This window comes from Cervus elaphus, chromosome 22 (genome assembly GCF_910594005.1).
Source record: "Cervus elaphus chromosome 22, mCerEla1.1, whole genome shotgun sequence".
Classification (NCBI taxonomy): Eukaryota; Metazoa; Chordata; class Mammalia; order Artiodactyla; family Cervidae; genus Cervus; species Cervus elaphus.
Window position 1 is genome coordinate 36,802,465 of NC_057836.1, and position 25,247 is coordinate 36,827,711.

Genomic DNA, 25,247 nt, shown 5'->3' on the forward strand with positions numbered 1-25,247 from the left:
TGATTATGGAAGCTGAAAATCAACTAGGTATTTTAACTGCTGTTTTCCTAAAATAATACTAAGCTGCAAGGTGTTATCTTGGTTGACAGGAGTTTTAACAGGATGTAGCTAAGTTGGACCTATCTTAGGTAAAAAACCCTTGGCTTTGGATATACTTGGACACTTCTTTTTTTTTAATTGAAGGATAATTGCTTTATAGAATTTTGTTGTTTTCTATCAAACTTCAACATGAATCAGCCATAGGTATACATATATCCCCTCCCTCTTGAACCCCCCTCCCATCTCCCTCCCCATCCCATCCTTCTAGGTTGACACAGAGCCCTCGTTTGAGTTGCCTGAGCCATGCAGCAAATTCCTGCTGACTGTCTGTTTTACGTATGGTGATGTAAGTTTCCATGTTACTCTTTCCATTCATCTCAGCCTCTCCTCCCCTCTCCTCATGTCCATAAGTCTGTTCTCTATGTCTGTTTCTCCATTGCTGCCCTGCAAGGAAGTTCTTCAGTACTACCTTTCTAGATTCCATATATATGTGTGTTATTATATGATATTTATCTTTCTCTTTCTGACTTACTTCACTCTGTATAATAGGCTGTAGGTTCATCTACCTCATTAGAACTGACTCAGATGCTTTCCTTTTTATGGCTGAGTAATATTCCATTGGACATGGGTTTGGGTAGACTTTGGGAGTTGGTGATGGACAGGGAGGCCTGGCGTGCTGAGATTCATGGGGTCGCAAGGAGTCAGACACGACTGAGCAACTGAACTGAACTGAATGTTCCATTGTGTATATGTACCATGACTTCTTTATCCATTCATCTGTCAATGGACATCTAAGTTGCTTCCATGTTCTAGCTATTGTAAACAGTGCTGCAATGAACAATGGGATACATGTGTCTTTTTCAGTTTTGGTTTCCTGAGGGTATATGCCTAGGAGTGGGATTGCTGGGTCATATGGTGGTTTTATTCCTCGTTTTTTAAGGAATCTCCATACCATCTTCCATAGTGGCTGAATCAACTTACATTCCCACCAGCAGTGCAAGAGCATTCCCTTTTCTCTACACCCTCTCCAGCACTGTTTGTAGACTTCTTGATGATGGTCATTCTGACCCGTGTGAGGTGATATCTCATTGTAGTTTTAATTTGCATTTCTCTAATAATGAGCGATGTTGAGCATCTTTTCATGTGTTTATTAGCCATCTGTATGTCTTCTTTGGAGAAATGTCTGTTTAGGTCTTTTTCCCACTTTTTGATTGGGTTGTTTGTTTTTCTGATATTGAGTTGTATGAGCTGCTTTGTATATTTTGGAAATTAATCCTTTGTCAGTTGTTTCATTTGCTATTATTTTCTCCCATTCTGAGGGTTGTCTTTTCACCTTGCTTATAGTTTCCTTTGCCGTGCAAAAGCTTTTGAGTTTAATCAGGTTCCACTTGTTTACTTTTGTTTTTATTTCCATTACTCTAGGAAGTGGGTCATAGAGGATCTTGCTTTGGTTTATGTCATTGAGTGTCCTGCCTATGTTTTCCTTTAAGAGTTTTATAGTTTCTGGTCTTACATTTAGATATTTAATCCATTTTGAGTTTATCTTTGTGTATAGTGTTAGGAAGTGTTCTAATTTCATTTTTTTACATGCAGCTGTTCAGTTTTCCCAGTACCACTTATTGAAGAGGCTGCCTTTGCCCCATTGTATATTCTTGCCTCCTTTATCAAAAATAAGGTACCCATAGGTGCATGGGTTTATTTCTGGGCTTTCTATCTTGTTCCATTGGCCTATATTTCTGGTTTTGTGCCAGTACCATACTATCTTGATGACTGTAGTTTTGTAATATAATCTGAAGTCAGAAAGGTTGATTCATCCAGCTCCATTCTTCTTTCTCAATACTGCTTTGGCTATTCAGGATCTTTTGTGTTTCCATATGAATTGTGAAATTTTTTGTTTTAGTTCTTTAAAAAAATGCCATTGGTAATTTGATAAGGATTGCATTGAATCTGTAAATTGCATTTTGTATTATAGTCATTTTCACAATATTGATTTTTCCTAGCCAGGAACACGGACTATCTCTCCATCTGTTCATGTCATCTTTGATTTCTTTCATCAGTGTCTTATAATTTTCTGTTTACAGTTCTTTTGTCTCTTTAGGTAAGTTTATTCCTAGATATTTAATTCTTTTTGTTGCAGTGGTGAATGGAATTGATTCCTTAATTTCTCTTTCTGATTTTTCACTGTTAGTTTATAGGAATGCAAGTGATTTCTGTGTATTGATTTTGTATCCTGCAACTTTGCTAAAGTGATTAGCTCTAGTAATTTTCTGATACTATCTTTAGGGTTTTTTATGTACAATTTCATGTCATCTACAAACAGGGAGAGCTTTACGTCTTCTTTTCTGATCTGGATTCCTTTTATTTCTTTTTGTTCTCTGATTGCTGTAACTAGGGCTTCCAGAACTATGTTGAATAATACCGGTGAAAGTGGACACCCTTGTCTTGTTACTGATCTTAGGGGGAACGCTTTTAGTTTTTTACCATTGAGAATAATGTTTTCGCGGGCTGATCATATATGGCCTTTACCATGTTGAGGTAGGTTCCTTCTGTGCCCATTTTTTGAAGAGTTTTAATCATAAATGGGTGCTGAATTTTGTTAAAGGCTTTTTCTGCATCTATTATCCTATGGTTTTTATCCTTCGCTTTGTTAATATGGTGTATCACATTGGTTGATTTGCATATATTGAAGAATCCTTGCATCCCTGGAATAAAACCAACTTGATCACTGTGTATGAGCTTTTTGATGTGTTGCAGAATTCTGTTTGCTAAAATTTTGTTGAGGATTTTTGCATCTATGTTCATCAGTGATACTGGCCTGTAGATTTCTTTTTTTGTGTTGTCTTTGTCTGGTTTTGGTATCAGGGTGATGGTGGCCTCATAGAATGAGTTTGGAAGTATTCCTTCCTCTGCAATTTTTTGAACAAGTTTTGGAAGGATAGGCATTAGCTCTTTAAATGTTTGGTAGAAGCCTCTTGTGAAGCCTTCTGGTTCTGGGCTTTTGTTTTTTGGGAGATTTTTGATCACAGCTTTGATTTCAGTGCTTGTAATTGGGATGTTCATTAATTTCTATTTCTTCCTGGTTCAGTCTTAGAAGGTTGAACTTTTTCTAAGAATCTATCCTTTTCTTCCGGGTTATCCATTTTATTGCCAGACAATTGTTCATAATAGTCTCTTCTAATCCTTTGTATTTCTGCATTGTCTGTTGTCACCTCTCCTTTTTCATTTCTAATTTTGATTTGATTTTTCTCTTTTTCTTGATGTGTCTGGCTAAAGGTTTGTCAATGTCTATCTTCTCAAAGAACCAGCTTTTAGTTTTATTAATCTTTACTATTTTTTCTTTCATTTCTTTTTCATTTATTTCTGCTCAGCTCTTTATGATTTCTTTCCTTCTGCTAATTTTTTTTTTCTTTTTCCAGTTGTTTTAGGTGGAAAGTTATGTTGTCTATTTGATGTTTTTTTTTTGTTTGTTTCTTGAGGTAGGACTGTTATCGCTATAAACTTCCCTCTTAGAACTGCTTTTGCTACATTCCATAGGTTTTGAGTTATCATGTTTTCATTGTCATTTGTTTCTAGGAATTTTATGATTTCCCTTTTGATTTCTTCAGTAACCTGTTCATTATTTAGAAATGTATAATTTAATCTCCATGTGTTTGTGTTTTTTAGTTTTTTCCTTGTAATTGATATCTAGTCTCATAGTGTTGTGGTCGGAAAAGATGCTTGATACAACTTCAATTTTCTTAAATTTACTGAGATTTGATTTGTGACCCAAGATATGGTTTATCCTGGAGAATGTTCCATGTACACTTGAGAAGAAGGTGTATTCTTTTGCATTTGGATGGAATGTCCTGAAGATATCAATGAGATCCATCTTGTCTAATGTATCATTTAAGACTTGTGTTTCCTTATTAATTTTCTGTCTTGATGATCTGTCCATTGGTGTGAGCAGGGTGTTATCGTCTCCTACTATTATTGTGTTACTGTCAATTTCTCCTTTTATGTCTGTTCGTGTTTGTCTTATGTACTGAGGTGCTCCTATGTTGGGTGCATAGATATTCACAATCGTCATGTCTTCCTCTTGGATTGATCCCTTGATCATTACGTAGTGTCCTGCCTTATCTCTTGTAATATTCTTTATTTTAAGGTCTACCTTGTCTGATACAAGGATAATACTCCAGCTTTCTTTTGCTTCTCATTTGCATGGAATATATTTTTCCATCCTCTCACTTTCAGTCTTTAGGTCTGAAGTGGGTTTCTTGAAGACAGCATATATATGGGTCTTGTTTTTGTATCCATTCAGCCAGTCTGTGTCTTTTGGTTGGAGCATTTAATCCACTTACATTTAAAGTAATATTATATTGATATATCTGTTCCTATTGCCATTTTCTTAATTGTCTGGGGTTTGTTTTGGTAGGTGTTTTTCTCCTCTTGTATTTCCTGACTATATAAGCTCTTTTAACACTGGTTGTAAAGCTGGTTTAGTGGTACTGAATGCTCCAAACTTCCACGTGTCTGAAAAGCTTTTGATTTCTCTATCAACTTTGAATTTTTAAATTATGTATATATTTAATATATATATTTTATTGAAGTATAGTTGATTTACAGTGTTTCAGGTGCACAGAAAGGTGATTCAGTTATACAGATACACATATTATTTTTGAAATTATTTTCCATCATAGGTTATTATGAAATATTGACTATATTTCCTGTGCTATACAGTAAATTTTTATTGCTTGCTGCATATCTGTTTTTAATTAGAAATCTAGCATTCTATTCATACTAAACCAAATAAATGGAATCAAAATGTCATAATTTTCTTAGGCAAAAATTCATAAGATTTCTAAAATACATGTTATACATATTTATATATATGTATGTATACAAAAGCTTTTCTCTACTCTACTTGATAAAGGCTTGAGAAAGAGCAACCAAAAAAAAGAGATGGAGAAATTGGAGAATATATATATATTCAGTAACTTATGTTTCAGGAGTGTAATTCTCAGGGAGTAGGTCAGTGAAGCCACCAATCCATTTCTTTCTAAAAACAGATGATGCAGCGATCATGGTCCTAGTCTGGTAAAGCAAACACATCTATTCCTTGTGGGGCAGTTTAATGGGAAGAGCCCCTACTGCTGGGTCAGCAATGATAGAGTTCATAATGGGCCAACCCACTTTTTAGAGCTATAATTACCTCACTGGGGTATGTTGGTTCACAGAGTTCTATTGGTGTGATAAAGTGTTATATATCACTGAGCTGGTTATTGTTTTTATTTGAACAATCACTATATACATTTAACACTGGTTCAGAATGCTCTTTCAGAATGTGATGGGATAGAGGTGGTTTGACTTCATATTTTTTTGAGTGATATTTGCAGTAAGACATTAAATAAAGATAGAAGTGGAAGGACTTGATTCTCCAGGATTTCTTGAGTATGGAGGCCAGAGTTGTAGGGGTAGTATAGTTTTCCTACATTTTTGAAAAAGAACATATTTCAGAATATTTATAAAATATTTTCCATCTGAAGACATGACTGACTATAGTCAGCAGTCTGATTTCTACCAGACTACCCCTCTGCTTCAAGAAGTGTGCAAATACAATGAAAGAAATTAAAAGTAAGGTGAAAAGACAGCCTTCAGAATGGGAGAAAATAATAGCAAATGAAACAACTGACAAAGAATTAATCTCTGAAATAGACAAGAAGGTCATGTAGTTCAATGCCAGAAAAATAAACGACCCAATCAAAAAGTGGGCCAAAGAACTAAACAGACATTTTTCCAAAGAAGCCACAGGAAAAGATGCTCAACATCACTCATTATCAGAGAAATGCATATCAGAACCACAATGAGGTACCATCTCACACCGGTCAGAATGGCTGCCATCAAAAAGTCTACAAACAATAAATGCTGGAGAGGGTGTGGAGTAATGGGAACCCTCTTATACTGTTGGTGGGAATGCAAACTAGCATAGCCACTATGGAGAACAGTGTGGAGATTTTTTTAAAAAACTGGAAATAGAACTGCCATACGACCCAGCAATCCCACTGCTGGGCATACACACCGAGGAAACCAGAATTGAAAGACACACATGTACACCAGTGTTCATCGCAGCACTGTTTACAATACCTAGGACATGGGAGCATCCTAGATGTCCATCGACAGACAAATGGGCAAGGAAGTTGTGGTACATATTATTCAGCTGTTAAAAAGAATGCTTTTGAGTCAATTCTAATGAGGTGGGTGAAACTGGAGCTTATTATACAGAGGGAAGTAAGTCAGAAAGAGAAACACCAATACAGTATATTAACGCATATATATGAAATTTAGAAAGATGGTAACAATGACCCTATATGCAAGAGAGAAAAAGAGACACAGGTGTAAAGAACAGACTTTTGGACTGTGTGAAGAAGGCAAGGATGGGATGATTTGAGAGAATAGCATTGAAACATGTGTATTAGCATATGTAAAATAGATGACCAGTGCAAGTTCAACACATGAAGCAGGGCGCTCAAAGCTGGTGCTCTGGGACGACCCAGGGGAATGGGGTGAGGAGGGATGTGGGAAGGGGGTTCAGGATGGGGGGGACACATGTACACCCATGGCTGATTCATGTTGACATGTGGCAAAAAGCAACACAATATTGTCAATAATTAGCCTCCAATTAGAATAAATTAATTAATTTAAAAATAAAAGAATTGTGCAAATAATGGGAACATCTACTCTAAAATTCTTGCCCCCAATTGAATTGGAACCCACTGTTTAAATATATTAGGTACATTTTACCTTGTAGTTCATAATGTTTTTCATATGGAGTTTTAATATGTTATATAAGATTTTTGCTGTGGCCCATGATATTTGTTATTTAAAAAATGAAGTTTAAATATTTGTCACAAAGGAAAATTGGTGTGTTTGGAAGCTGAGCTATGTTCATTCTCTCATCCCCACCCCCTGTCTCATAACACATGCAATTGTACATAGATTTCTTTTTATATAAAACTTCATGGTGGACTTTCATCACTTCAATCAGTTCAGTAAAAGTGTTCAAAGAATAACAACTTTTGAATTCCAGAATTGCTTAGAATCTTTGAATTAGAATCTTTCTGTGGGAAATAAAAAAATAATTTGCCAATATTGGAAAAGCTGGGCATAAAACTTTAGAATTAGATAAACAGCAAGCCATTACTAAACACTACAAATATGATTGTGAAGCAACATGTTAATTTAAAAACATGTGACCTTTATTTGATGTAACATGTCAGTAGACACTGTGACTGCTACAGTTTTAGAACCTCAAGGGAAATTTGACTATATTAAATTTGATTTTGGCATGGAAAGTGAGTTCATTGAGGACTTTGGGACCTCAGAGATTATCAGATTATTCATTCACCTGGTATTTACAGCATAGTGCTCGTACTGTGAGAAGGCACAAAAAACTGTACACTTAATCTTTTTAACACTGAAAAGATTAGTTTGAAGCTCTCTGTCCAACTTCAGATTTGTGAATCAACTATCACATATAATTTCTTCAGCTCTTTAATATCTGTTTATTTTTTGGCCAAGAGTCATCACTTTGTTGTACTGCTTCAGTTGATCTTTACTTCTGTTAGCAGCCCTAAGCCATGAGCTTTTTGACCATCCCACAAAGAAATGTTTTCAGTTTGTTCATCTGAGTTACTGGATAGACTGGAAACAAAACCATGCTGGAGTACAGATGTTTATGGTTGGCTGGGCCCCATGTAACTAGCCAAACAGCCCAAGTTTGTAATTTACATTTGCTTCTCAGCTCAACTAACCTTACTCATCAGGAACCTTGCACCTAAAATTTGAAAATGCCAAGGGTCTTCTTTGACAACAAAGTCTTACTGAGGAGGCAAAACATACTTCAGGGATATATAAACAGTGGAAATCAATGTGTCATTAGATGCTCAAATGAATGCATGGGTTGAAACATGAAATGCTGTTGGCAGTGAGAGATGGGAAGACGACGTGGGGGCATAATATGAAAGCCTTTATTATTTGAACAAGATGTGAGGACTGGTTACAAATACGATTTTGAGCATGGTTAGGCATCCACCTGATTTATTTGGTTGTAATTCCTACACACCCTATTTCTGGTCAAAGGGAGTCAGGATTTTGGACCTAGGACTATCTGACTTTAAAGTTTATGATGTAAAGCTTTATCCTGTATGGTGACCCCTACAACTTTATATATTCAGCCAGTCTGTAATGAAGGACTGAAGCTGAAGCTCCAATAATTTGGCCACTTTGATGCAAAGAGCCTACTCTTCCTACATCAGGAAAAGACACTGATGCTGGGAAAGATTGAAGGCAGGAGGAGAAGGGGGTGACACAGGATGAAGATGGTTGGATGGCATCATCAATCCAATGGACATGAGTTTGAGCAAACTCCAGGAGAGACTGAAGGACAGAGAAGACTGACATGCCGCTGTCCATGGGGTTGCAGAGTCGGACACAACTGAGCAACTGAACAACAATGCTTCCTTCAAGGTCCTCACAGTGATGGCCTCCCCCCAAAGTCTTTTCAGATCGCCTGATCTGAATCCTGTACCACTTTGACCCTTTAATATACAGCTTTAGTTTAGTCTTTATGTACTTGTTTCCCCTCCTGGATTGTGAAGATCCAACCTTCATGGGAAATACAAATTATATCCCGTAATATTTAGTACAGAGATTTGGCCTGAACGCTGGATGTGAGAGTTGGCAGTAGAAGAGAAAAAAGGGTAGTGTGACGTGAGTATTGCCTCAGATGCAGGAGTCGGTAGGATGAAGCAGGAGTTGACATGAAAGAGAAAGAAAAGACCGTCCAGGTTACACGAAAGACCAAACACAGCGTGAGATTGGAAGAGTAGGTAAGGGATAAAATGAGGATTTGGACTTTCCTCTGCAGATGTGGGAACCATTCAAAAACTAGCTTGATTAAGAAGATGACGAAGACCATCTCTAAGTGTGAAATTGATGATGAGTAATTTAGCAGTATGTTTTCCCCTTATTTTATTTGGATCATGTCAACCTATCATTCAGTACAAAAGAGCACTGGGTCACATTTTAGGTGACACATTTCCCCTAGACTTCCTGGAGATTTTCTGAAAGTGGTAGATAACTCCTTAAGGGGACGGACGTCTTCCTGAGTCATGTGATGGTGGATATCTGGATAGCGCTGTCTTGCTGCCACTGTGAAAAGTAGTCATACCAAAGTTCCTGCTAACGCCCCCTCAGCCTTTTCCCAAATGGAAAAGAGGTGGAGGATAAGATGGGATGGGAACAAATTTGGAAGATTTAGGATCCCCTCTGAAAGTGAAAGTGTTAGTCACTCAGTCGTGTCCAGCTCTCTGGAACCCCATGGACTGTAACCCACCAGGCACCTCTGTCCTTGGAATTTTCCAGGCCAAGAATATTGGAGTGGGTTGCCATTTCCTTTGCCAGGGCATCTTCTGGACCCAGGAGTTCAAACCCGGGTCTTCTGCATTGGCAGGCAGATTCTTTACTGTTTGAGCCACCGGGGAAGCCCTAGGATCCCTCTGCTAAGTTTTTATCCTGAAGGCTTTCTAAAGGGCCTGAACTACCTGGAGAGGCCTTATTCACCAAGGGAAAGATAGACATTGGTCAGTTTATTTGATTCCTTCATTACTCATGGTACAAAATAAAGAGTATTGTAACTTTTATATTCCCAATATGCCAAGGCTAGCAAATCAGAAAGGTCTTTAAGTGTCTATGGCTGTGCATTTATATTGTTATTTTAGGTATCTTAGCCTAAACCATACAGGGTATACTTCATTGTACTCGCCTAATATTTCTAACTAACAAACTATTTGAGATTTCCTTTTATTGTTTGTGACTTTGATGAAATTAAAATTATTATCAGTACAGCACAGAGATTAATTATACCAGCTCAGGACCCACGTTGCCTGAGTTGTGATCCCAATTTCTCCACTTAACAGCAATGTGATCTTTTGTAAGTTATTTAACCCCTCTCCTTCAATTTCCTCATCTGTTTGATGGGGATAATAATTTGCTTCTCTTTGTCTTTGCCAGAATTAAATGAATGAATTCATTGTTCATTTACTAAAAGTAAAGTTGTTAGAATAGTATCTGGTACACAAGTTATCAATACATATGACTTCTTATTGTGTTGTAAATGAGGGAAAGCAGCTAAAGGTGAAGTTACCCAACAAGATTACTACACTAGGTTGTTGTTGTTTAGCCACTCAGTTGTGTCCAACTCTTTGCAACCCCATGGACTGTAGCCTGCCAGTCTCCTCTGTGATGGAGTTCGACCCCGTGATCGAACTGATAGAACTGATCCTCTGTGATGTGTTCGACCCAGTGATTGAACCCTGGTCCCCTGCATTGCAGGCAGACTCTTTACCATCTGAACCAGCTGGGAAGCCCCATTCTAGGATTAGTGTTTCTTGTTTCAAGATTTAGTCCACAGAAATAGCTATTTCCTAGACCAAAGGTCAGGAAACTTTTGCTCAAAAGGCCAGATCAGATAGCAAATATTTTATACTCTGTAGACTTTACTGTCTCTGTTGCATCTCCTCAACACTGTCATTGTGTTCTGCAAAAGCAGCCATAGACAATATGTGAATTAATGGGCTTGACTGTGTTCCAGTAAAATTTTATAAAAACAGGTGGCAGACCACATTGCCCTGCATACATACTCCTGCTTTAGATGCTTGTCTAACGTGAATAGAGCTTCAAATTCCATTTAAAGTATGAAATATGGCATTATTATAATAAGCAGTAACTTCCCTTCCTAACTCCTGGAGAATTCCATGGACCATACAGTCCATGGGGTCGCAAAGAGTCGAAGATGACTGAGCGACTTTCACACTTTCACTTCCCTTCCTAACAGTTATCAGTCTGACATGTTACTTTTTGCTGTGATGGTCATGCTTTACAAGATCAAAGGGATTTAGAAGATAAGCAGTAGTGATAAATGTGTTTTCCATCTCAAAGGGATATACAGAAGTCATTTATTTAGTGGTTTGGAGAATTTTCTTGGTATTTGAAATCTGAGATTTGGGCAGGATGTTGAGGGTTTGTGCTATTAAATGGATGCAAATATACTGGGTTTTGCTTTTTTTGTTTTTTTGTTATCTCTGAAAAGGAAAGGTTTGTGAGTCATATAAAAAGTTGTTTGTAATTATCCTTGTCATTACACTAAGGGTTTTTCTGCTAGGAATGTAGTTTGCATGGGTTTCGATTTTTTGATGGCTTAACTTTTCAGTTTAATAATGTGTTCTTGTTTTTAAATTAAACTTGTCAGTCAGCCTCTTTGTAAGCGGCTGACTGTGTTGGTTAGTTTGTATTTATAGTTACCTCTGTTTCTGAGGAAATGACTAAAGTCTCTGAATTTGATCAAAACTGCATCACAAAGGGTATCTTTGACTTACTTAAACAAGGCTCACGATGGAAACTCAAAAAAATCTCATAGTTCATGTTTATAAATGTTATTGTGTATTCAGTCCTGGTTGGGCCAATAATCAGAGTTCTGTGCTGAGGGAAGGCTTGAATGTTCCCAGTGCTTCTTATTAATAGTTAACATGAATTCCTCTGGAGCAAGTTCAGGCAGCACTTTCTTATAATACTCTCTTAAAAAAATCATTTTCTAATTTTATATGTGACTTCGAGGTGAGTCTTATAGAACATAGCTATGTCTTTTTCTTCTCCTTAAATTGTTTCACTATTTTTTCTCCTTTTTTGTTCCTGTTCAGGTAGTCTTGACATGTAAAGCATCTAAACCTTGTACATGTAATTTCTAACAAGGACCCCCCTCCACCACCGGTCTCCCTGCCTCTGCAATATCCACGAGTCCGCCCCAGCCTGGCTTCGTGCCCTCATTCTGCTCTTTGGTCAGGGCACTGGGTGGGAAGGAAGGGCAGGCCTGGCTCCTGTTGGCTCAGACACAGGCTGACCTGTGCTCTGGGACCCAGGCTGGAACCCACATTTCCCCATAAGGGGCTCTGTTAGAGATGGTGGTTGGGATTTGGTGTGATTATGCTTCTAGATCAGCAGTGTTATGAGCTCATTGGGATTTCTGCCCTAGCTTTTAGTGCAATCCCTGCTTAGTTTGAATCCTTCTGTAAGCAACTCAAGGAACCAATTCTCCAACTTAAATCTTGGATCAAAGTATAAAACAGATAAAAGTGCAGTTACTCTGCCCGCTACCACACATCTATTCATCTCCGCCTCTGTTCTTAGAAACACCTGTTGGATAGGGTTCCCAGACACTCACTTTAAAAACTGCTGATGAAGAGTCCTGTTCACTTTTGGAGTACACAGTAGCCTTAAAATCAGGTTTGCTTATGTATGCCTCATTAATTGCTTAAAATTTACCTGGATTGGTATGTATGTGTGGTCATATATGTGTGGGTCATATATGAAGTCAGCTTTTGGGGAGGTTGAATGGACAGAAGCTTACCTGAGCTGAGAAATTCCTTCAAGACCGCCTCCATCTACCATTCATGCCTAAATTCCATTGCGTTTTATTTCGGTGTTAAGCACCGGCCTCTTCTGAAGCTCTTTCTTTGTTTGTTTGTGTGATGAAAATGTTCTCAAGGTCCATGTCCATTAAGTTGTTGGAATCTTTGAGCTGATCCCATTGCTTCTCTGCTTAATTAAGCATGTGAGGTCACTGGCTCCTCAGAAGAACGGAGAGAAGGAAGCAGCTAAACTCCTACTTCACAGTTTTGTCTAGAACTGGTCCTGATCATATGTACATTTGAAAAGCACGTGTGAGATCATGCCTCTAGCATTTGACATGGAGACGCTCAACTTTCTCATTCGGGTGGAAGTAGTTATGAGATATTGGGACATTTACTATTCGTCACTATTCCTTCATGACCAGAATATATGATACTACTGTAATGGTGAGGATATTCATGCCCAATAATATAGTACTGGGAATTTTTTTCTAAGTATATGCTATTTAAAAGAAATATGGGAATCAGAATCACAAGTCTTAAAAACAGTGTATATGTTTCTACATACTGTTTATGTATTATTCTTGTTGGATAAGAAAATAATAAGTTTCTTCCTTTTTTTAAACCTTAACAAGTAAGCATTGGTGAACTATGATTAATTCATTTACTCAGGAAACATAAGGCACCTAACCTATTCCAGGTACTTTGTGGTATAAAAATTAATGATGGAAAAAAAAATTAATGATGGTAGTTTTCTGCTGAAATTCGGGTTTCAAGGAATATATGAAGTTGTGGCCAGTAACTGAGGAAGTAAGGAAGAATGAATGCTGGAAGGGGGGAAGGAAGAAAAGGATGGGAGAGGAAGTAACAGTGGAAGGATAGGTGGAAGGAAATTAGTTAAATCTGTTGGTCCTTAACACATTTTATTGTTTTTATTCATTTTTAATTTTTATTTAATTAAAAATGAATCTGTTTAATTGCACTGGGTTTTAGTTGTGGCATATGGATTCTTTGATCTCCATAGTGGCATGAACGATCTTCAGTTGCAGCATGTGGGATCTAGTTCTGTGATCAGGGATCAAACCCAGATCCCCTGCATTGGGAATACAGAGTCTTAGACACTGGACCACTAGGGAAGTCCCACATTTTACTGTTTTTTTTAATTGCACACATGTTATCTAGTTTGATGTTCTTTGCTTATAGAATAATTCCCCATCTATAGGGTCTTTTTTATGGTGTGTCACAATTTGAAGTTGGTTTTAATTTATCTCCTTTATATTTGTTTCTTTTCAGTATAAAAGAGCTTCATGGATCAGATTGCTAATAAGTACATGGAAGATCTGAAGAGCTGAAGAAAAAAAAATTCACTATTAAACTTGTTTTTTAAAATGTAAGTAAACTCTCTCCTCACTATTATTCATTTGTGTCATCTTCATAGCCTGCAATTACCTTTCTGTACACTCAGTATGTAAATTTTTTTCCCAGTAGTAAAGCTGCTTGTCTGCATAGTCTGCTTATAAAGAATATGATAATTCATGACCCATTCCTTTCCTTACAATTTTTTAAATTCTAAAAGTAATATGACTAACACAGGTGGTTGTCGAACTTAGACATATTGCGACAGTCAGTGAGCAAATCTTTCTTTGGCGTCAAGAGGGAAAGTAGACCTGGTAGCACAAAAGAAGCACCGCCCTTTTCTCAAGCCTTTTGTTGCTCCTTACCCTATAGGTTCTTTTAGCGCACCATGTAAGCCAGTGAGAATTGTTGGTCAACCTGTTACCTCCTTTCGAAGACAATGGGCTGCTTTTCTGGGCGCCTGATGTCCTCAGCTAGTGATCAGAAGTTGTTTTGTGAAGTTTTCGGTCAACCTGTTAATAACCCCATAGACTTAGAGCAGTGAGGTGTTTCCAATATAAGCTTATTCATCCTTTCCTCCTTGTTTCTTTTTCTCTGTAACAGCAGTGATACTTAGCTATGTATTGAACTTCTGTTAAAAGACAAGCACTCAACTGATTGAATTCAATCAATATTCATTCAGCAAATGCTTTTTCTGAGTGCTTGTCATGTGCCAGGCACTGCTCTGACACCATCATCTTGTGCTACACTTGCGGCAGCCTTGCAAAGTAGGAGCCCGTATTTTAGTGCTGGTGATCCAGGTGAGCATACTGAGGTTCAGAGAGAGGTGAGGAGGCTACAGACGATCACACAGCTAGGAAGGGGAGGAACCTGGAGTGAACACCATGCTGTCTGACTTGTCTCATTTGCCATTTTCTAAACAATGTTGACATCCTCATCCTGGCTCAGTTGTTGTTGGAGGTTGGAACCTTCTGGGTTGTGTTCTTCATAGGAATGTAGTCCTGATTCTTCTAAACCTTGGCTGTAGTCACAACAAGAAAGGAAGTTAGAGAAACATCTTCGCAAGTTTGAGAGGTACTTTTGGTATCTGGAGGGGGAGTTAAGAGATCTAATGTCTAGACTGACCTTTCCATGAATTTCTGTGTGTCTTTGGGATACTTAACACCTACAGGAGACAGTTACTAGTATGCCTGTTAAGGAGAGCAGACCAGATGTTCTCCAGGGTCTCTTTCAATAGGCTTTTTATTGAAGTATCTTATACACAGAACAAAGTACACAAATTGTAAGTGGATGGCTTGATGGAATGATTGTTACAAAGTGCACACATCTGTGTAACCAGTGCAAGCAAACAGAAAATTAACAGCCCCTCCAACTCTCCTCCCCTAATGCTCCCATGAGTAACCAGTTTCCTGATTTCTAATGCCATTGATACAATTTTGCCTGTTTTTATCATTTATATAAATAGAATCATATAGTTTATATTCTTTTGTGTCTGGCTTATTTTGCTTATTATGTTTTTGAAATTCCTGTATGATATTGTATATAGTTAATTTATTTCATTCTCCTTAACTGTCATGGTATTCAGTTGTACATGTATTTTATAGTTGCTGGCCATTTCAGTAGTTTCCAGTTTGGATGTATTACAGATAGTGCTCCAGGGGATGTTTTTGTGCACTTCTTTTGGTGATGATTTTGTTTTGGCCAGGGACTAAATTTAAGTAATTTGAATTCAGCAGCCCTGTGGAGTAATGTTGAGGTAAGCGTCTTTGAAAGCAGACAAGTGGATTTTAGGAAGGCAGGTGATTTGTCTGCTTCAGCATGATGTTCTGAACATTGCTGGTCGGAATGTGGATTCCTCTTGAAGGTGTGGCTGGGCAGAAGCCCTCTATGGTAAGTGGGTGATGTGGTAAGGTTTGCTCTCCTGGCAGATGAGGGCTTTGATTCGTTTCAGGAAGGGACTACAGAGGAGAGAAGATAGATCCAGAAGACAAATGTGTCTGGGCTATCCTAGAAATGGTTAGGATATGTTACCCGCCAGATCAAGAAATCTGTAAAAGTGATAACCCAGAGGAAGAGCCAGCTTACGAGACCTGAAGAGTCTAGGAAATGAACAGAGAAGTAAAAATTGATTTCAGCAGGCAGGGAGGAGCTCTCAAAGCATTTTTAGACAAATTTATTAAGTCTGATGAAACTGTTGGTCTCTCAGTTGTGTCTGACTCTTTGCGACCTCATGGACTTAAGTCCACCAGGCTCCTCTGTTCATGGGATTCTCCAGGCAAGAATACCGAAGTGAGTAGCCACTCCTTTCTCCAGGGAATCTTCCTGACCCAGGGATTGAACCTGGGTCTCCTGCATTGCAGGCAGATTCTTTACTGTCTGAGCCACAGGGGAAGCCCTTGTTAAGTCTAACTCCTGTTTTAAGGAAGCTTTGAAAAACCAGCCCCTAAAGTATGAATCTTGAGTCAAGAATAAACTTAATGAAATTACCAAACAAATGTATTTTTCAAGCAAATACAGAATGTGAGCATGTGGGCTTTGCCAAGAGACTGTTCTGGGTCAGATCACAGCTTCACTTTCTCCCTGTAATCTTTCCCACCAGCTTCCTGATCTGTAAAATGGGGATACTGACACACCCAGCTTGTAGGTTTCCTGTGACAGGGTACTTCCATAGTGCCAGGAGTGTGCTGCTGGGTGCTTTGCACTGGCACTAAAAATGATAGCCACTATTCTTATTATTTTTCTGATTTTTACTGTGACTGATATTATGTGTTTGACTGCATCGGATACTTGGTAGAAGCTTTCAGATTATTTTCTTAAAGTATGAGATTAACATAGTTTTTTTTAAAAGTGTGATGAACACTAACAAAAATATTTTCCGACTTGCCTCGCCTTAAACTGAAACTCAGAGGAAAGCTGAAGGGAAACATTTGTCTGTGTCCTTGGCAGGTCCCTCCCCAGCGTGAGTCAGTAAAGACACTTCTGGTTGTTGCAACTGCTTTACTTGGTTGTTTCAAGAAGAGACCAGACGAGCTAAGATTCACAAGAGAGCTGGGTCATTTTGCACAAAGGGAAGTCATGATTTCATTTATTTCACTCTCAACTATATCAGGCATTTTGCAAACAAGTGTATGTATGTAGCAGAGAGGTTTAGTGAGAGGCTCTGTGGGTGATTCCCTACAGACTGCAGCTGGTATAGGGTGTCCATTCCAACTGACTGTAGCTAGTGACATCTTTCCACCTGTTGGTAAATTCTGGACTAACTATTGGGGCATCTGTTGTAGATTAAGCATAATTTTGCCCTCGGTTAGATTATGACCTCACAAATGAATATTTGTTCTATGAAGGAAACTTTTAGAGTGAGTTGAGTCTAAGACAACATTTGACCCAAGACTCTGAAATTCTAGTTCTGACGTCTCTACAGATGATCTGTGGGACTTCAGGTATAGTGTTAATCCTGGGTCTCAGTTTTCTTATTTGTAAAATTAGAAAGTTAGACTTTGAGGCAAAGGAAGATTCTGTGAATCTCTAAATTTAATAGTATCTAGTTTGGGGTGTAGTTTTATTTTTCTAAAAGCTGTATTCTTTCATGGGTTTTCCCAAGTCAGAAGGTCTTATGACAGCAGATTTTAGCACTTAACGATAGTAGAGGAAGGAACAGTTTTAAGATATGACCTAAGTTCACAAAAGAGTTAATGTCCACTGTAGGTAAAAAAACAAACGACCCGACTGTTGTGATTGATGTAAAGTTATGTGAATATATATAAATTCACTTTCACACTGGCATTAACTTTAACCAGCTTTCATACACTTGCTTTATACATGAAAGGATGTTTATGTTAAACAACATAAGTAAATATTCAAGACATTGTCTGTGGCATAACTGGCTTATGGAAACTGCGTTGGCTTTATCTCATGTATATATGTAAGTTCTCAGTTCTCACATTACAGTCTCACAGTTGGCTGTGTCACAGATTTGAGTTTGTTTTGTTGTTCCCCATGTTGAAGGAATTATATATTTAAAATGATGTTTAAAATGAAATACTGGATTCAACTGAATTGATAAAATAAGAATCCTAAATAGTGTTATCACTATTAGTTTTAAGTAATATGCAAAATAATTGCTTTTAGGTTTTGAGCTCTGTCTTCTTATACCCAAGGGTTCTTGTTGTTCAGTCCCTAAGTCGTGTCTGACTCTTTGCGACCCAGGGGACTGCAGCATGTGAGGCTCCCCTATCCTTCACTATCTCCTGGTGTTTACTCAAACTCATATCTGTTGAGTGTGTGATGTCATCCAACCATCTCATCCTCTCTCACCACCTTCTTTTCCTGCCTTCAGTCTTTCCCAGCATCAGGGTCTTTTCCAATGAGTCAGCTCTTCACATCAGGTGGGCAAGTATTGGAGCTTCAGCTTCAGCATCCGTCCTTCCAGTGAATATTCAGGGTTGATTTCCTTTAGGATTAACTGGTTTGATCTCCTTGTAGCCCAAGCGACTCTCAAGAGTTCTCCAGCACCACAATTTGAAAGCATCAATTTTTGGGAACTCAGCCTTCTTTATGGTCCAACTCTCATATCCGTACACCCAGGTGTATGCTAATAGCTGATGCAGGAGGACATATAGGAAATATTTAAAGTAAACTGAGAACTTTGGAATATTTGTGCTTTGACCCATTTAGTTGTTCTGGCAACTGGCAAACAGAAGAAATACCATTTGCCTAGTGTGCAGGCAACACCCTGGTCTCTTTGATGTAATCACGGGTGATGGTGGTGAAAGCTGTCTGGTTATACCAGCCTTGAGGCTGAATAGACCAAGTACAGGAATGAGGTGGGGGTTCATCAAGACCTCTTCATCAGGTGGAGGAAGGCTGTGGGAATGTGCAGGTCATTCCTCAGGCCTCCCATGGGATCATTCTACATGCTCGTGCAGTGGTTTCTAAGAGGCAATTTGTAGCCACTGAGACAGTGTCCTTTCCCAAAGAACTGCCCCTTTTGTGCTCTCTGTCTGTACCCTTCTTCCAGTCTCTATCATTTTATTTATTTGTTTTTCTTTTGCCTCTGCTGGGTCTTCATTGCTTGTGGCAAGTGGGGGCTACTCTGCATTGCGGTGTGCAGGCTTCTCATTGCAGTGGCTTATCTTGTGGAACACAGGCTCTAGGCGTGCAGGCTTCGGGAGTTGTGGTACATGGGCTTGGTTGCCCCAAGGCATGTGGAATCCTCCTGGACCAAGGATCAAATCTGTGTTCCCTGCATTGGCAGGTGAACTCTTAACCTCTGGACCACCAGGGAAGGTCTCTATCACTTTAATTATTACATGGGATTTGAAGTTTTCTAGCTCCTGACTACGTATTTTGGACCAAATATTCCTTGTTTTAGACAATTTGTACTAAACATTCTGAAAATACTGCTTGGAGATGGCTATCTTGTTTGGAGTCATGTGTCACATATGTGGTTTTGTCTTGTGCTTCTTTGATTCATCATAGCTTGAGATAATACATAAATAAGTTTATTCATTAAATTTACGAAAGCTTTTCCTTTCCATTTTTCTTCCCTCTAGTAATCTCTCCCTCTCTCATGAAGTATCTAAGACCACCTTGGCAAACAAATGGAGATTTAGTTGGGCTGTTAGAATCCCTTAAGCATCCCTGAGTGTGAGCATGAGTAGATAGAGTTCAAGGGCTGCTCGAAGTTCTTGTCTCAACTGGCTGAAGTCATAGTCATCTGTTTTTTATTCTTGGTTGTTCCTTTCCCCATCACCTCTTGGGAAACTGGTGGTCAGTGCCTTTGACTTTTTCTCTCCTTAATCCAGATATGCAAGAGGGTAACTGTTGACGGAAGGAAATGTTTACTATTTAAATGACCAATATGTAGGGGGCATGTGTGTGCGGGTTGTGCATGCACAGGCTCTGTAACTGCGTGGTGGTATCTGTTTCTCGTAAGTTGCCATGCATATCCACAGTTAACGAGAAGGCCCTAGCATCTATGATGGCACTCAGGTATGTAGTTTAATCAGTGTTTTAAGGAGGAAGTGGGTTGGTGGGAGTTCTGACTCTTATTTTACTGGATCTATGGTTTAAAATTATGATATTTTCACTGATATATTTTCAATGGATAACCAACAAGGACCATGGAACTCTGCTCAATTTTATGTGGCAGTCTGGATGGAAGTGGAATTTGGGGGAGAATAGATACAAGTTTATGTATTGGCTGAGTCCCTTTGCTGGTTACCTGAAACTATCACAACAACATTGCTAATGGGCTGTACCCCAATACAAAACAAAAATAAATAAAATTGTGATGTTTTGGGGAAACCTGGGTTCTGGCACCAGAATTTCAGTTAGCCAGGGTCTCCATTGCTTTGAGAGTGAATAAGTGAGATAAGTGTCTTCAGTCATTCTTAAATCCATTACTTAGCAATAGCTCAGGGCTTTGTGCTGAAGTTAGAGCTCCTATACTTTGGCCACCTGATGTGACGAGCCAACTCGTTGGAAAAGACCCTGATTCTGGGAAAGCCTGAAGGAAAAGGAGAAGAGTGCGGCAGAGAATGAGATGGTTGGACAGCATCACTGACTCAATGGATGAGTTTGAGCAAGCTCCAGGAGATAGTGAAGGACTGGGAAGTCTGGCATGCTGCAGTCCCTGGGGTTGCAAAGAGTCAGGCATGACTTAGGGACTGAACAATGACAAGCACAGGACTTTGTGCATCAGAATCACAGAACTGAAGTTGGATCCTCAGGCTGTGTTCAGTGTTCCTTACATGCCATAATGCTGGCCTCTCCCAGAGATGCCCCAACCAAGAGGAGACTTAAATTAGGGGTGTGGCAGTTCACAGCCATTGTAGCAGGGTCTGTTTAGTCTTCAGGCAAAAAGAAAGTGTTCTATCTCCTTTTAAATATTATGGTTGCTTTCAGACTTTGAAATAGCCTTGACAGCTTCCTGTGACCATTACCTTGAACCGAGGTGTAATGACTTGCTGATAACTGACTCCTAAGTTCAGTACAATAATTGTGTTTGTTGTCTGTGTTTTAAGTTTGTATTTCAAAACACAAGTTGTTATTGTATCATCATCTTTTCTTATTTGTATGTTCATCTTTATTTTCTTACCTTCGTAGTAGTAATTATGCTTGGCTTTGGGTACTTGTGCCATTTGATACTGTGCTATTAAGAGATTTTAAAAGAAAAGGTCATCAGCTGTCTTTCTGGGCTATTCTGGGCATTTTGTACTATATTTATTTTGGACCCAGCTTTTCTTGCCCTTGGTTTCTGATTAGCTGTTCCTCCTCCTTGCCTTGGCCTCTCATCTTGCCTGGAAGCGTTTCAAGAGATCTGTTTGGATGACTGTTTTGTTTAACAGATAAACACTATCTCAACCTTGGGAGAGAGTCAAGACGACAGGATGGAACTCTCCATTAATGCTTCTGGATCTAAGGCATGAAATCCCTGGAGCAGGGAGTCTGGCTTCTTAGTATAGTATACTCATGTCGGGAAATTGTTTCATGCTTTGAGATTAGCTTTTACAAGGGAAATGTGGGATTCTGGGGCATTCTGAAAAGTTTTGCATAATTTGGTGGAACTTAAATGGTCGTATTACTGTTTATAAATGTTTATAAATTAAAGAATGATTATTTGATTAAAAAAGTGGGCTTTTTGGTTCTTCAGGGTCTAAATTGATCTTAGCTGAGGTCTGACACAGACCACTCCTTTCAGGGAGCTTTCACTCAGATTATTGGGGTTCTCAAAAAACCAAGTATTGTATAAAGCAGAAAATAAATGGCCTTCAAGGAGTATCAGGCCTTTAAGCATAAGATGTCTCCCAAGAGAAAACGGTAATGCCCCCAATACCCATTTACTTTGACCTTCTTTGAAAGACTGTGTCTGAGTGACTCTCCAGGGACAGAAAAAAACCAACTAATTCTACTGAAGTGTTATAAGACCCAGAAGGTGGTTTCTTTTTTTTGTTTTTTGTCATTTCTTTTTAAAAAATTGAAATTAAAAAAAAAATTGAAATACAGTTGACATACAACAATGTTAGTTTTAGATATACTTACAAGATGGTTTGACATGTGCATATATTGTGAAGTGACCAATGGACATGAACTTGGGCAAACTCTGGGAGATAGTGAAGGGTGGGGAAGCCTGGTGTGCTGCAGTCCCTGGGATTGCAAAGAATCAGACACAACCGAGCAATTGAGCAACAGCAACAGTGAAATGATCACAATGATAAGTCTGGGAACCATCTGTCCCCAAGGTTGTTATAACACTATTGCCCATATTCCTTATGCTGTGTGTTACATCTCCAAGACTTACTTGATATATAATTGGAGGTTTGTACCTCTCAATCCCCTTTACCGATTTCACCCACCTCCACATCCTTCTTGCTCTGACAGCCAGCCATTCATCCTCTTTATCTCTGAGTCTGTTTTCATTTTGTTTGTTTGTCTTTTAGGTTCAACATATAAGTGAGATTATGTGATATTTGACTTTTTTCACTTGGCAGAAAGTGATTTCTGCTTCCTCACTTTGTGGTTTTAATCAATCCTCAGGAGGTAGAGCTGGGGAAAAAAAAAAATCAGTGTGTTATGGCTGGTTCTTTGCACTGAAAATCCAGCTGATCCTTATTTGTAGTAGTTTCTTTCTGTAAAGTTGTCAGAACTCTGTGCTCACTGAGCCATTGCTCCTAGGCGATACACAGGCTTAGGTTCCTGTGGGCTTCTGTCACAGTGTGTTCCCAAGTGACCGATGCGTAACCTTGTTTCTGTTAAAAGGGACCTTACTTCATGTTGTTGATACAGTAACATTGAACTCATGATGAACAGCACTGTAACTCATGCTTGAACTAAGCTTATCCGACACATGGATTTTCTCTACCAGGCTCATCACAGCTTTTCTTGCACTTAGACATGCTGAAGTGCTTGGGAACCATCTTAAACACTGAAACCCCCAACCAGAAGCATGTGAGTGTGAGACGTGACACAGGATAGACCATGGAAAGGACACTTATTTGATTTTTTCCTGGCCGCACCATGTGGTGTGTGGGATCCCAGTGCCCTGCCCAGGGATCAAACCTGTGTCCCCCTCGGTGGAAGCCTGGAGTCTTAACCACTGAACTGCCAGGGAAGTCCCTGGGACACTTATTTGTAGTAGGAGAGCTGAGCTGAAACAAGAAGGCAGGGCATGGCCTTGTTCAACCTCAGCTGGGATTGTGCACATGGGCACTCAAATTTTTTGCTGGTCTGTGTATGGCCACGAACAACAGCAGAAACACCATTGATAATGGTTTTGGGGTTACAAATAAATTTTAGCTAGTGGGAAAATTCATAAACATCTACTGTATAGTATAAGCAAATAATCCCAGATATTGTAGCAGGAATCTCCCTCAGCTCAGCTTTATAGCTCATGTAGAAAACCAGTCATTCAAGGTAAAAATGTGTTTCAAGTTGGTGCTATGACCAATATCCAGAACACATTTTTTAAATAGCTTCATGTAAAAGTGAAAAAATGAAAGCGTTAATCACTCAGTCATGTCCAACTCTGCTACCCCATGGACAGTAGCTCACCTGGCTCCTCTGTCCATGGAAATCTCCAGGCAAGAATACTGGAGTGGGTTGCCATTTCCTTCTTCAGGGGATATTCCCGACTCAAGGGTCGAACCTAGGTCTCTTGTATTGCTGGCAGATTCTTTACCATCTGAGCCACCAGGTAATCCCAGCTTCAAGTAAAATGAAGGCTAATTAATGACTTCTTTTGTTGAATATAAATGACAGTTAACGCCTCTGATGCACTTTGAACATCCTGTAGAATAGGAACAATGTCTTGTGTATCCTCCTGTCCCTGGCCTGAAGGGTAATAATAACCAATACATAGTGGGACCTCAGTAAGTGAATGAATACTAAATAAACGAAAGAGCCAGGAAAAATCTGCTCCATGGTGCCTGGGTACTTGAGGGCACAATAGAAATCTAATGCATCATTTCAGCTTAGATAATTTCCTGTCCATTGTGTTCATTAACTCATGTAAATGCTTATTAACCATCAGAGAGAGTCGTGTCTTGGATCTGGTGTAGCATGGAGGGCATTGTAGCTGGGCCTGAGGATGGAACAGGAGTATGACCAACCATTTTGAGAAAACTACTAAAAAAGAGCTGGAACTGCATTGGACTTCTTCTTCCATCTCACTGTGGAGCTAGCCTGGCAGCAATTTTTTCTCTAATATTCCTGATACCAACTTCTCTCCACTTTAACCTCACTCCCACACTGCTGTTATTAGAAACTTCTTTCTAGGACATGGATTTGATCATGTCAGTCTCTTGCTTCAAGAACTCCATTCTCCCCTAAGAACCAATTCAAAGCTCTTTAGTGACCTGGCTCCATCCCTCTACCTCAGACTTCAGTCTGTTATCATTGCACCCATGCTCAAGCTAAACTGGACCCATCACTGGAACCCAGCCATGCCCTTTAGGATTTACAGTCGTTGCAGAGTATTGTCTGCTCCTTCACCCAGCTCTTCCTTTCAGCCCTAGCTCAAATTACAGCCCCTGTGCTATGTCTGGCAAGATACCTATCTCTCCCTAAGTAGACTCACATGTTAATGTTAATAAACATATTTGAATGAGTCAGTGCATCTAAATATTATGTAGAGCAGTGGTCCCCAACTTTCTCACACCAGGGACTGATTTGGTGAAAGAGAACTTTTCCAGGGAGCAGGGGGTGGGGTGAGGAGTGGTTTTGGGATGATTCAAGTGTATTACTTTTATCGTGTACTTTATTTCTAATCTAATGCTTCTGCTGATCTGAAGAGAGGTACCGGTCCTCAGGCCAGAGGTTGAGAACCCCTGATCTAGAGGAAATAGACAGGCTTGAAATATCTTTAAAATAAAAAGGAGAGGCTAGACCTCAGTTTCTACTAAGGCGAGTAAAAAGCTGTGGCTGCCTTTTTGTTAACTAGCTTTGTCTGTTGTTACAGAACTGAGCTTTTCCACTCAGGAAACACCTACACTCGGCCACACTCCACAGCCTCCAGTATAAACATCCAGGGACTAGACTTAATTAAAGTAGAAGCAAGTGAAATTTTATGTGTGCGGAAATGACATTCAGTTTCAGATATTATCTGTTTCAATTATTTCCTGCAGATTAACCATTTCAAATGTTCCAAATATTCATCGTGGAGCTACTATGTGTTAGAAACTGGGCCAGGGGCTCTGACGCCTGAGAAGATAAGCAGGACGCAGGGGCTTTTGTGGGATGAAAGATGTGGAAGCACATTTCTGTAAAACAGGATAAATTGTACACTTACTGCAGGTAGTGATGGTAGCACAAGAAAAGGTGAGACTTATTTTCAACCTGCTCAGTTCCACAGAAGAGCTTGGATTTAATGTGAGCCTTAAAGGGTGCATTTGGGAGTAGGTAGGTGGCAGGGCA

At 39.2% G+C, this 25,247-nt stretch overlaps 1 protein-coding gene across 17 annotated transcripts in view; it reads left to right on the plus strand.

The window, feature by feature from the left end:
* Nucleotides 1-25,247, plus strand: part of PPFIBP1 (PPFIA binding protein 1) — a 196,886-nt gene that overhangs the window by 52,963 nt on the left and 118,676 nt on the right. For all 17 annotated transcript variants that reach the window (XM_043881930.1, XM_043881923.1, XM_043881926.1 and 14 more), the window contains one exon: nt 13,773-13,869. The gene's annotated coding sequence lies outside the window, so the exon portion shown is untranslated. The remainder of the gene's footprint in view (nt 1-13,772; nt 13,870-25,247) is intronic.